This window comes from Pieris rapae, chromosome 7 (assembly GCF_905147795.1).
Source record: "Pieris rapae chromosome 7, ilPieRapa1.1, whole genome shotgun sequence".
In the NCBI taxonomy this organism is placed as follows: Eukaryota; Metazoa; Arthropoda; class Insecta; order Lepidoptera; family Pieridae; genus Pieris; species Pieris rapae.
The window spans coordinates 7,065,231-7,077,445 of NC_059515.1; positions in this window are offsets into that span (position 1 = coordinate 7,065,231).

Genomic DNA, 12,215 nt, shown 5'->3' on the forward strand with positions numbered 1-12,215 from the left:
TTGTACTTGATAAAGCCTTAAGATTATCTTTTAGTTTTTTTTATCGACACTCAATGCAATAGGGCTTGCGAACGCGTTGCCGGCCGTTTAAGAATTAGTATAGGTTCGGAAATAACTCGACTGACAAGTGGTTCCTGATAGCGTTGGTGCACGGAAAACATGGGTGGAATTTCATATACTGCCTCGACGTCCGTAAATGAAAACCAGCAAGACTTGTATACTTTTTGAATTCTCTTCGTATTTATTTTTAATTTTTCCTCACAAGGATTGCCTGGAAAAGATAGCTTGTTTGCGATAAGGCCGCGTTAACTGATTAATAATTTAACTTAACTGTTTCTATGTTTAAAAACTGTCAAATTATAAGTAACCTTGCTTGCTAAAGCTCGTAAAACATTAAAGTTTATTAATATACACATTTGTATTACCGAATGATATAATACACGGAACCCTAAACTATAACAGGAGTTAGGAGAGAGCACATAAATCTTCTTTTGTCTACTACATGTAATACGATTAAGAACATGCGTGTACGCAGACTGTTTTGTATTAAACGTATACACCATCTATCAAGTCGTAACAAAACATGCCAGCAACTAATCTTAGTAATTACTTGGTGCTTAGAACAAAGATTAAAATGATTCATGTAAATCTAAACATTACATAATATTTCATTTAATAAAATCTATAGCGTTACGGCTCTTGGTCTTTGGCTCAGATTTCTGTATCTGTTTCATGCACCAGACAATAAATACTACATGAAACAAAGAACATATTAAAATGTATATACTGTGCTGTAAATGTAAACACGTCGGAAATATAATTTATTTGCATAAATTAATTGTTATTGACGTTTATTGGTTCTACTAAAGTTTTATTGACAATTTCTACACGTTTTGACACACAATTTGACATATGCTAGAATGCACCATATTCTTCTATTAATGTGCGCTTATCAATCGTAAACGATCGACGACGTGAGTCAGTCACAGAAGGCTAATCGCATAGTTAATTATCAAAAAAAGGAAGAACACAAAACTGATTTAAGGCCAACACTGATTTTTCTTATGGATTTTTATTAATTTTACATAGGTCAGCCTAAAGATTTGAATTTTACCCAGATATTAAAAAATACTAGGCACAATAATATATAGCAGATCTAATCACTACCACAGTTTGCAATTTACGCGAACACCGGGACTCTGAATCTGCAGTCTGAAAGAGCCGTCTTTCTTTATCGGCCTCGACTTAGTTTTATACAAAACCTGATTTCAATGATGACACCCAAATCCATCGTCTGGGTTACCTCTTCCAAATAATGAATGATCTATGGTTTATAAACAATACTAGATAAAAATGATAAGTTATTACAGTTTTGTTGGATTATATAAAAATGATTGGAAACATGATTTTTCATGTCCATAGGATTTCTACCACAAAAATCAACTGGTTGCTAATATAGTCATTTTTAAATGAATTTTCTTCTTTTTTAAAGAAATCAACTTTGACGTAACTCACACACTATTTGCCTGTAGGTATAATTTTTAATTTTTATAAATATTAATAATAATATGAGAACATCATCCATATACATATTAATTTAGTTATCTGCTGCATTGTTTGTATATAACACCATGAGCCATTTTATTTTGGTATAGTAGTTTTTTTTATTCTAGGTTCGCATAATTAGAAAATCAATGTATGTAAACTATTTTAAAAGATTAAGCATGAAGTTTCCTGCCTATTCTTCTCCTTATGAAACTTAGTGGATTTTTTTTAATATTATTAACTTGAAATTTTTCAAAACATTAAAGAGATATTTAAGGCATAAATAACGCAGTGACAGTGTAGCTTGTTCAATGTAATTAAGTAGTCTTGGAAAACCGTAATTAATAAATACTCAGCAAGCCATATAACATGAATTAGCAGCTTCAACTACACATGTGATTGATTAAATAAGTACATTGTGCGGAATGATCAGGACTCACTTATAAGTGCGGTGTATCGCGTTAAATATGCAGGATACACATTGTTCAAGGTAATTGATTGTAAGCTATAGTTTATTCGTGATGACAGTATTGGGTCACTAGTCTTCGGTCGTAATTTGGGCAAATATTGTAGACGTTCTTTAGCTATGACAAACTCATACCCAACTCATATCTCTCGTATAGCTCATACAATCATTAAAGTTTACGACGCGATAAAATCTATAAATCTTTCAGGCCTGATGCGCCAATTTATATTTTCTCAACCTTATAACTATTGTGTTGGTGTTTCAGTTCAGCTAAACACGCTACATGAAAAAGCTTATTTAGACTGTCTTTTTGGGCGTCCCGCGGGCTCGTTCGCCCCCCTGTTGTTGAAAAAAAAATCTTTAAAAGAGTTCTTGCTCATAGTTCTTTGTATAAGTTCTTTTATATAGGTCTTTTCTCGAATTCCCAAACGATTTACGCAAATAAACATTATTATTTTATAACGAGAACATTTAAATCAAACTGCATACACTTTCTCGAAGTGAAACGAAAATCAAATTTTCCTAAGTGGGTCATTTTCATAGTAAATATTATTGTACTGAGCCCGGGGCGGACTGTGGGATAAAAAGAGAAAACTACGCTTAAGTGCTACCGTTTTCTAGAAAATTACTTTTCCATAGCGAAAGTATTAATGAGTTAGGATTATTTAGGATCACAACCCGTTTGATGGGTACAAAAATGTCGTTCATTAAAATAAATCTCTTTGCAGACAGCATAATTGTGATTTTCACTTCCAGCTGTTAAACGTCGCAATTATTTCTTACTAAATTGACGTAAATACTTACTACCGTTCATTAATTCCTAGTACATGTGCATAAGTTTGCGGATATTAATTACCTAAACAGTTTAATAAATTATACTATGCTTTCTGTTCAACAGCAAATAGAAGGGGGCTACGCTAAACAAAGCTAAATGATTTATTAACTAAATTTAAAAATTAAAATTAAAATTTATGTTTATTACGTCTATGGGACTTACGTACATGAAGTCGACTCAGATATACATACATACATAGATAACCACTCTTTGAAGATAAGTCCTGGCCAACGTTACAACAAAACAGGATTAAAATTAATTTAACCAAAAACCTACTTTATGATGTATGGACTCAATTACTTGTTTCTATATTCATTGGAGTAAGAAATAATGGTTTGTTAATTACATATTATTATTATAATTTAAACGGTAGCTTAAAGACTTCAAAACTGCCCGAAGAATTCATAAAAATTGCTACTAATTATAACATAAAAATATCTTGTTAATATGTCAAATGTCAGCTATAATAATAATTATTTAAATAAAATTATAGAATGTATACAGCATGGTACAAGTGTACCACATTCCTTACGCGTCCTTCACCTTTCATTAAAGGAAAGGAATAACCCTTGGCATCTCAAACAATGAGGTAACCTATCTTGATACTTGCAAAACTTTCTGCGCTCAAAACTCACGTTATGCAGTGCTTTTTGTGATCCCTTATCTATGCCTCTTCGTGGAACACGGACTAGTTCCATTTCGTCATATTCATAATACTGTCAAAGGTTATCAAGGGTTTTATAAGAAACACTTGTCACTGTATGCAATTTAATATGTTCTACTAGAACTTAGTTTTAAACACCAATTTACTAGTGAAATGAAAGGGGGCATTCATTAATGTCTGCTATTAATCTAACTGCATAAAAGCGCACGATTGCTGTCTTATTTTCAAACTAGTTACCAAGCACATGCTAGTTATTAGTAATGATACCAAATGTTGCATTCTCTGGTAATAGAACAAAAATCCTTTAGAATAAAATAGGTGTCTCTAGGTGTGGGCGGTTTGCAACGGATATTGTAAAATAGTTTAGCCGCAATAAATATTTCTTTCCTAATGTCAATTACATAAGACATGCGTGTTCGTTTCTCCTTTACGAGTTAGAATGTCTAATATCTAGAATTATTTAAGCATTTCTATATACCACCAACATTGTGAATTATAACGAAGCATGTGTAGTAAAAGTATTCATAAATAATCACAATTTAAATCGTCATATGAACATATTTTACATATTTAAAATACATATATTAGTTTTATTGTTCCGCCGGCCCGAAGAATAATAAGTAATAACTTTGCTCGACAAGACGTAAGCACTTACGTATTTTATAAAATACTCGTGCCTTTTAACAACTGGTAACATGAAATGCGACATTATGCTAAACAATGCCGACATAAACATTCTTTGTCTACGACTTTGTATGCTCCGGCGCATTGGAATATTCTAAATAATCATGTAGGAACAAATTCACGGCTTCAACTGAGTGTTGAAGACCGCCTCGCAAGTTCCCAGCGGGGTGTCGGCGAACAAAACTTTGTGAAATCAATAACGTAATGAGAAAATTGCGCAATGTTACAAACCCTGTTCATGGTTGCGTTGCGTTCATATTGGTGGAAAAAACCCATCTTCGGTTTTATCCTCTACTAGAAACAAATAATTCTAAAGGATTACATTGAAGAGAATGCAGGCAAGGTTCTGGTAAGCTTTTTAAGCTTATTGGAAGGTTATCAAGTTAATATATACAAGTCTTGATGCAATTTTATCCTCTCGTCGATGATCTACTAAACTATATTAAATCAAAACTCGTATAAGATATATTATCAATCCCAAAAATTAATTATTTTAATACATACAATAATAATACATATACATACAAGTATAATGTCCTGCCTGTGTCATGCTTGGTTATTGCTACTCTTCTTAGTTAACTATCGAATGCTAAATTTTATTTGTTCGTTATAAGAAAACTTAGATGCTGACATTATGTATGTAAGCATTACGACACGTTTTGTTACAACTTTTTATTCTACTCAGACTGAAACACGCTCGTAAACAATAATTTGAGGTTTTTCACCCCAAACCTGTTCATAAAATATGAAAATTTAAAGAACTCTGTCACTATGGATTATAATTTAAAAGAGCTCAGTAAAAAGTTTTTGTATTTCTTTGCATAAAAATAATGGATGGAATATTAAATTGGCAACCCGAAACATGTGAAGCCCTGTTACTTCTAATGTTTTTTTTTTATAGAACAGGGGCAAACGGGCAGGAGGCTCGTCTGATGTTAAGTGATACCGCCGCCCATGGACACTCTCAATGCCAGAGGGCTCGCGAGTGCGTTGCCAGCCTTTTAAGAATTGGTACGCTCTTTTCTTGAAGGACCCTAAATAATAGTGGACCAACCGAAATTATTACCTGAAATCCAACTTACGATCTCCAACTTTTTACTTTATGTTACAAGTTTTAGTATTACTGAGGCATAAAGATCGTTAAGATTGTCAAATTCTTTTTCTAATAATTTTCAAGGTTTGATACTTATAACTATTTATTTATTTATTTTATTAACACTTCGTTGCATTACATAAAAGGTAAAAAAAAAAAATTAAACATAATTTAATGAAAAGCAACTGGCGGCCTTATCGCTTTAGAGCGATTTCTTCCAGACAACCACTGGGTAAAGGAAATAACCACTGTGAGTAAATTACATAAGGTAGGCAAGAATTGCAAAAATACATATTACAAATACAATAAGAAGGAAAAAAACATTCTTAAGAGAAACAAAAAGAAATAAAAAATACTAAACTGATATAGGATACATAAAAAAAAACAAAAAGTAAAAAGTGCACATGAATCATGATAATCTAATTCTTTTCTACAGCAATATAGGTGATGTATTTTATAAATTTATTATAATTGATGTATTTTATTATTTATTTTTTTATTACATCAATATAAAACTGTTTACTAAATTGTCCTTTGAATTATCGAATTTGATATAGTCGTAATATATCGATGTCGATTGTGAACGTAGCATTACTGCTACAACAGTTCTTAGTAGTTATGAAAATACTCCATACAATCGAAAGTGATCAACAAAAGGCTTAAATGAGACTCATTAGTCGACGTCATTATTAGGCCCATAAAAATGGAGTAGGAAAACAAATGAATATCAGCCGCCAACACAAACGTGACGCTATCATTAGAATCAATTTCGCTTAAAGGAACGTCTGTTATATAAGACATTCATCCACAGATGTAACCTCTAGTTTAACGGAGTAAATATATAGCGGTTAGGTATATGAATATTTAATTCCCGCTTAAGATTTTTGTTATTTATTTAAATTATTATAATTATCTCGCCATCTCTTTACAATGCACATAACTCGGAATCAAGTTAAAAGTTTAAACATACACAATTAGGCTTTATGTATATTGTAATACAATGTTATTTATCAATACATCAAAGCAAATTACTTAATTACCTAAAATTCTATAGACCTACCAATATATATATTATATATATACGTCAACTAAGCTATTTCATAAAAATATACCTGTCACAAAACACAAAAGACTGTTCCAAGAATAACCTCACGTCAATGTATTGATGATTGACTTTAAAACTTGCACAGAACAACTTAACTAATAATTGTTAACAGGTGAGGCTTGCTTCTTCGTTGCATTGCAAAATACACATACAGAGATTTAGTAATCTATAGATCGTCGGGTCACCGACCCACACGAATACATTAGATTAATTACCCTCCTTTAATAAATGGAATTAAACAATGAAGACATTATAATGGGTACAAGGCAAAACATACGATTACTTCAACACTTTTCGTAACGTCAAAATGATTAAACGTTTTTATTTATGTTACTAATGTCAAATTAGATGTTATTAGGATTGGTAAACACATTTTGTAATCATTGTCAATCTGCATATTACATCTTCCATACCCTTCAAGTAGGTATCTAAGGTGATCAAATGTCATATTCTTCGCTTGGGAATGTAACTAGTGTAACGTCCACATTAATTTTGGATATTATTTAGACTGGAAATGCATCTTTGCGATGCGGTGCACATTTGAAAGAATGGGGAATATTATTTAATATATTTTAGTAGTCTGTGCATGTATCTTTTTTGACGAAAAATGGATTAAACAATTCTAATAAGGAAATGTCATGACTTGAAATTGTTAGATTATGCTCATAGGAGAGGGTCATCGAAAACCACTAAATCCAAGTTCAAGTATACTTACTTCTCATACCCCCTGCAACAAAAATCATATACACAATCAATCAATATAATACGTTTTTTTTTCAGATACATATTTTTTGTAATCGCTTACAGTATTATTAATTGTTTTAAAAACAAAAAAAATAAAAATTCAATTAATAATTATATTCTTAATATACTCATGACATTGCTAAAAATTTAATTAAATTATTAACTAGATATTATCTGAATACTACATCAATTAAGCAACGTAAAAATAAAATTCTCTGTATCTAAAACTAAAAACCATAACAAATATAGTATAATAACTAAAATGGTATATTATTAAAAAGAGTCCCATTTGGCAAGGTTCCGAAGATACTGGTGGCGTTTCCCCGTTGAATAGCTAGACCAATTCTATATCCAGCTGCCAGCTCTTCAGTCTCCTCTGATCTCGACTAACCTCTCTTTCTGAATAGTACTTTATCTTAGACATAATGTAAAATAATTCTTGTACCTCTAAAAGGCTTGATTTTAAAAGCCCCGATATTTTATTGCTCGTAACTTATGGAGCTTTTGTAGATAACTGTTGTAATATACTTACAAAGAAATCCATGTTTACATGACCTTGACCGACTTTTTATTTCATATTCGTTCTCAAATTTACATTTTTACATACAAGTGGCCTTGACTTTGGTGTTGCAAATATGCATTCTTTAATATGTCTACGTTTAAGGATTAGTTAATATTGTGTTTAATCGTGGATAGCTGTCTTTAGATGTAAAAACATTTTCAAAATAATACATTTTCATTAAAGATAAGCATCATCAACCCAAACGGGTACTAACTAATTTATTTTATATACATACCATTCTGGTTATGCACTTAAATAAACTTATTAAATTCAGAAATACAGAAGATTATCAATAAAATAACAGGGTCATCAATGAGTATCGCGATAGCTTTATACCTATTTTTAGTACTTAGTTTAACACTGTTTATATCAAATTAACTTTTACTCCGTTTCATTATCATAAGTTTATATTTGAATGCTTATTTTAAAAAAAACAATAATAGTGAATAAATCTGACATAAGGCTTTAGATCGGGTTTTACGTGTATGGATAATTTGACCCCACTCACGTGAACGCCAGATACGCTATTACATATCACATTAAGCGGGTATATAAAATATTTATCAATAACTCCGTTTATTATATATATTCAGATCTTCAAAAATCAATAATCAAAATATTCGTAAGACTGTTACGACATCCGTCTTATGGCCAGTTTTTTACTGCCATGAAACTTAATCCGGCCAACTAAACGGATGTCCCTAAAATTTGAACAAAGGGGTATTTAATACCCACCTGCAGCCACAATGACCTATATCGGGTAACAAGATCTTTATCGAAATCTAAATCATATGCATGGGGCCATTATGAATGCCAAGCATGGAGCATGGAGTTTCGACTGGGTAGCTTTAATTTCGTTTGTCAAAAGCTTTTAAATCTGAACCTTAGTAGTCCTTATTAATAACTCTTAAAAGATTCGGCTAAGCAATTCGCTCAGAAAAATTTCACAAAAACGCATTATTTTTAAATTTGGAAAATATAAAAAGTTTTTAAAAATTTTATTTTTAAATTGTAGAAAAATGCTAGACAAGCGGCAGCAGTGTTATGGTGGAGCTTATGAAAACGTTAAAATATATTCTCGACAATACGATTTATTCTTACCCTCGGGATAAGTTAAGGAATGTTTTATTTAATTGTTAGGTTCAAACACCTTTCTCTTTGTTCTTTAATTGAGACTTTAGAAGTGAATGATAAAAAATATTGTTTGGTTAAAACTCTGATCGATAGCAAATAAAAAGAAAGGAAGTAAATTGTCAAATGATAAAATAAAAACAGATTTAGATACGTTTTCTGAATCGGGAGCCGCTGTCATTATATAATATTAGGATACGCCATTTATCGCGTGAGAAATTTTCACACAAGCTGTGTATCCGTAGCAACTGTTGCTTACCATATGGATCCTGTATCAAAATTCTGTTTCCCAACACATACAAAAACTTGAACACATTGATATAACAACTAAATTATAAATCTAAAAATCTTAAACTAAGATCAAATTGGTTAAATACTCAAGCATTTAGTAATTGTTTGATTTAGTAGTGGGTTATGTAGTGTAAGATGCGAATGATTTTCAACTATCTGCGATTAAATCACTGGTTTGAAAATCATTGTTAGGCGTGTCTTAGTTCTAAAAATATAAGGTGAAATAGTGAGAGAAACTGAAATGTGAAATGATGGAATTCCTGATGACGTTTACGCCATAAATACCGGAAATCGCTTCCAATAGAAAAAATACCGCTATAATATCTTTAAAAATGAATTATATGCATTTTGTGCGAAGACTGTCTCATCCGTAATAAAACTGATCATACATTTACACCTTTGTAAATGAAATGTTAATTACACATTTGCCGGCAAACTGCAGTTGCTCGTAAAGCGGTAAATCTTACTCTAATTATATGGCCATTGGCTAACCACTATCTTAATTACACCTGTATGAAGATAGTAAAACAATCCGGTTTCTGTGACATACGAATTTGTCTGTATGATCGGGTGTATCGAACTTTAAAAGAGATTCTAGCACCTTTATAATTTTATTGTAAAGATTTAAAAATGGAAGGTCAAGAAAATTGGAATGAAATATTTGCTTATAACATTTATTGCCTTATTTAGATTAAAATCGAGTCTGTCTAAAAGTCTATGAATAGGTAAGGGACACCTAGGGGTAAAATACAGAAAGGACACTTACCGCTAAGTGTGACTTTCATATGTCAAAAACGTATTGGATTTTGATAAACAGAAATCATCGTTAGTCTCGTTTCGGGATCTTAGGTGTATCGAGTATGTTAAGGGGAGCGATAACCGTTTAAATTTTATTTAAAAAGTGTTTAATTTCCACATTTCCGTCATCTATACAAAATATTTCGTCAGATATACTTAACCCAAATAACCTAACTTTTTATTGCAAAATATTATTAGCAAAAAACCATAATTTTTTATTTCGATTTAATTAAGCCAATAAAAAAGTCATTATTTACACTTATTAAAAGTTTGAAGGTTATACACTAATTAATTTGGTCTCGAAATAGATTAGTTACTCAATCAGTAGTTGTTATAAGCAAACAATATTTTAACGCGTTAAAATTAATACTATTTTTAGACTATAGATAGCTAGACTTTATTGCCGTCACAAATGCCTGAAGATAACATTTTTGAGAAGTATTACAACTTCAAGAACAGTTAAAAAACAAAACAAAAAATTGTTCTTTATAATATTTATTCTATTCCGTTGCAAATATTATGAAATATTATGAACAGCATTCCGACGCCTTGTAATGAGCGGATGTCGAGGATCGATAGCGAATTGTGCATATTTTATTGCTTTACGATGTTTTATACAGACTTTAATACCTTGTAAAAGGGTATATTTTCTAATAGATTCGCGAACTCCGTAAAGCACGATGGAGTTGACCTCTATAAACTTCAGAATAGAAGCTGGATTTACATCTTCTTCAAGGCGGCATGCAATAAATATAGATAATAGAAGTTGGCGCCAGCGGTTTTGAGCGTGTAGTTGATAAGATCTACGCCGGCGCAGGCGTCAACAGACAGCGGTTATATGAAATTATGCTAAATAATCTTTGTGATAGAAAAGTCACATTTCTTATCTTATCTTAGCAGCGCAGTTTGCTGTCCAATACAAAATATAGGCGAAATCGTTGATTTTATTATTTATTTAATTTAACTTCGGATTGAAACCTACTACATATCTCGAATAAGTCTCAATGTACATTGTGTACTTTAAATATTACACAAGCGAAACAAACACTACATACAACTAATTACCATTTGAACCTTGAGATGTTAAAGGGGGGGTTATGGCCTTAAGAGCATGGGGCATTACTGTATTTACAATTTAGCTTTAGGCATGTCTGAACCCAACATTTTTTTAGATCACGAGGAACCTAATACGGCATTGGCTAAGCATATTTAATCCTGCTTGGGAGATACCGAACGTATTTTTATTTCGTAAATGGATTTTCCCAAACCAAGCCTTGACTTGACAATTTCGTGAAGAAGATCACTCATATATTTCTGCGAACGAATTTTTCAAGGTAGGTCTGATTGGCAAACCTTGTAAAGTTCGTAAATGGATAACCCTTTATTTGCACTCTGTAAATAGATATTTAAAGTCTCTTCTGTTTAACTAATAAACCATTATTTACTTTAACAGTTTTAATAATATGCAAGGATTCATAATTTAAATAACTAAGTATTGTACTGTAATTTGACAAGACATTTTAAAAAGTATATTAAGTAAAACGAATGTATGATATTTTGATTTGATTTATACGCACTTAGAAAGAAATATTATATACACACATACAGATACTAGAGCTGAAAAGAATGTATGTATTTATCCATGGTATATTTGCAGCAAAAATATATTTTATTTAGTTACAGTTACAAATAAATATTTGTTTTATTATCCTTATTTAAAGTCTTTAGTAAAGTATACAGTAAAAATATACTATGTCTAATCTATGCCGTTTTTTCTCTACATTTACGTTATGAATTTTGCATTTTTTAAACAAAGCTGCACTTCTCCATATCCTTACCATATGAGTTTTACTATGTTATAGTAAAAAAAAGTTGAAATTGTGATTATACTAAAGCTGATTGAACGTTTGCTCCGTCAAATAATTTTAATATCATTCGTACGTTTGTTCTCAATAATATTTCTTTATATTTTCTGCTATATTTCATAAGTGAACTTAGTTGAAAGTTTTTCATACGCAAAGACTTTAATATTGGGGACATATACATGAAATATACATGCATTTGTTTTAACTTAGTTATCACATTTAAGATTTTTTTATTAGTTCTTATTCAGGGAAATCAATCAAGTAATCAAAACTTATTGAGTGTCGCTAGTAAGTTTAATTCAAAAATGAAAGTTTAAAAAGTGTATATTATAATGCAAACAAAGTAAACATATTGTATTCATAACGTCAACTTTGACGTCAAGTGATGTCTCTATACGTTTGAATGGAATTTGGAAAACTTTCTTTGTGACT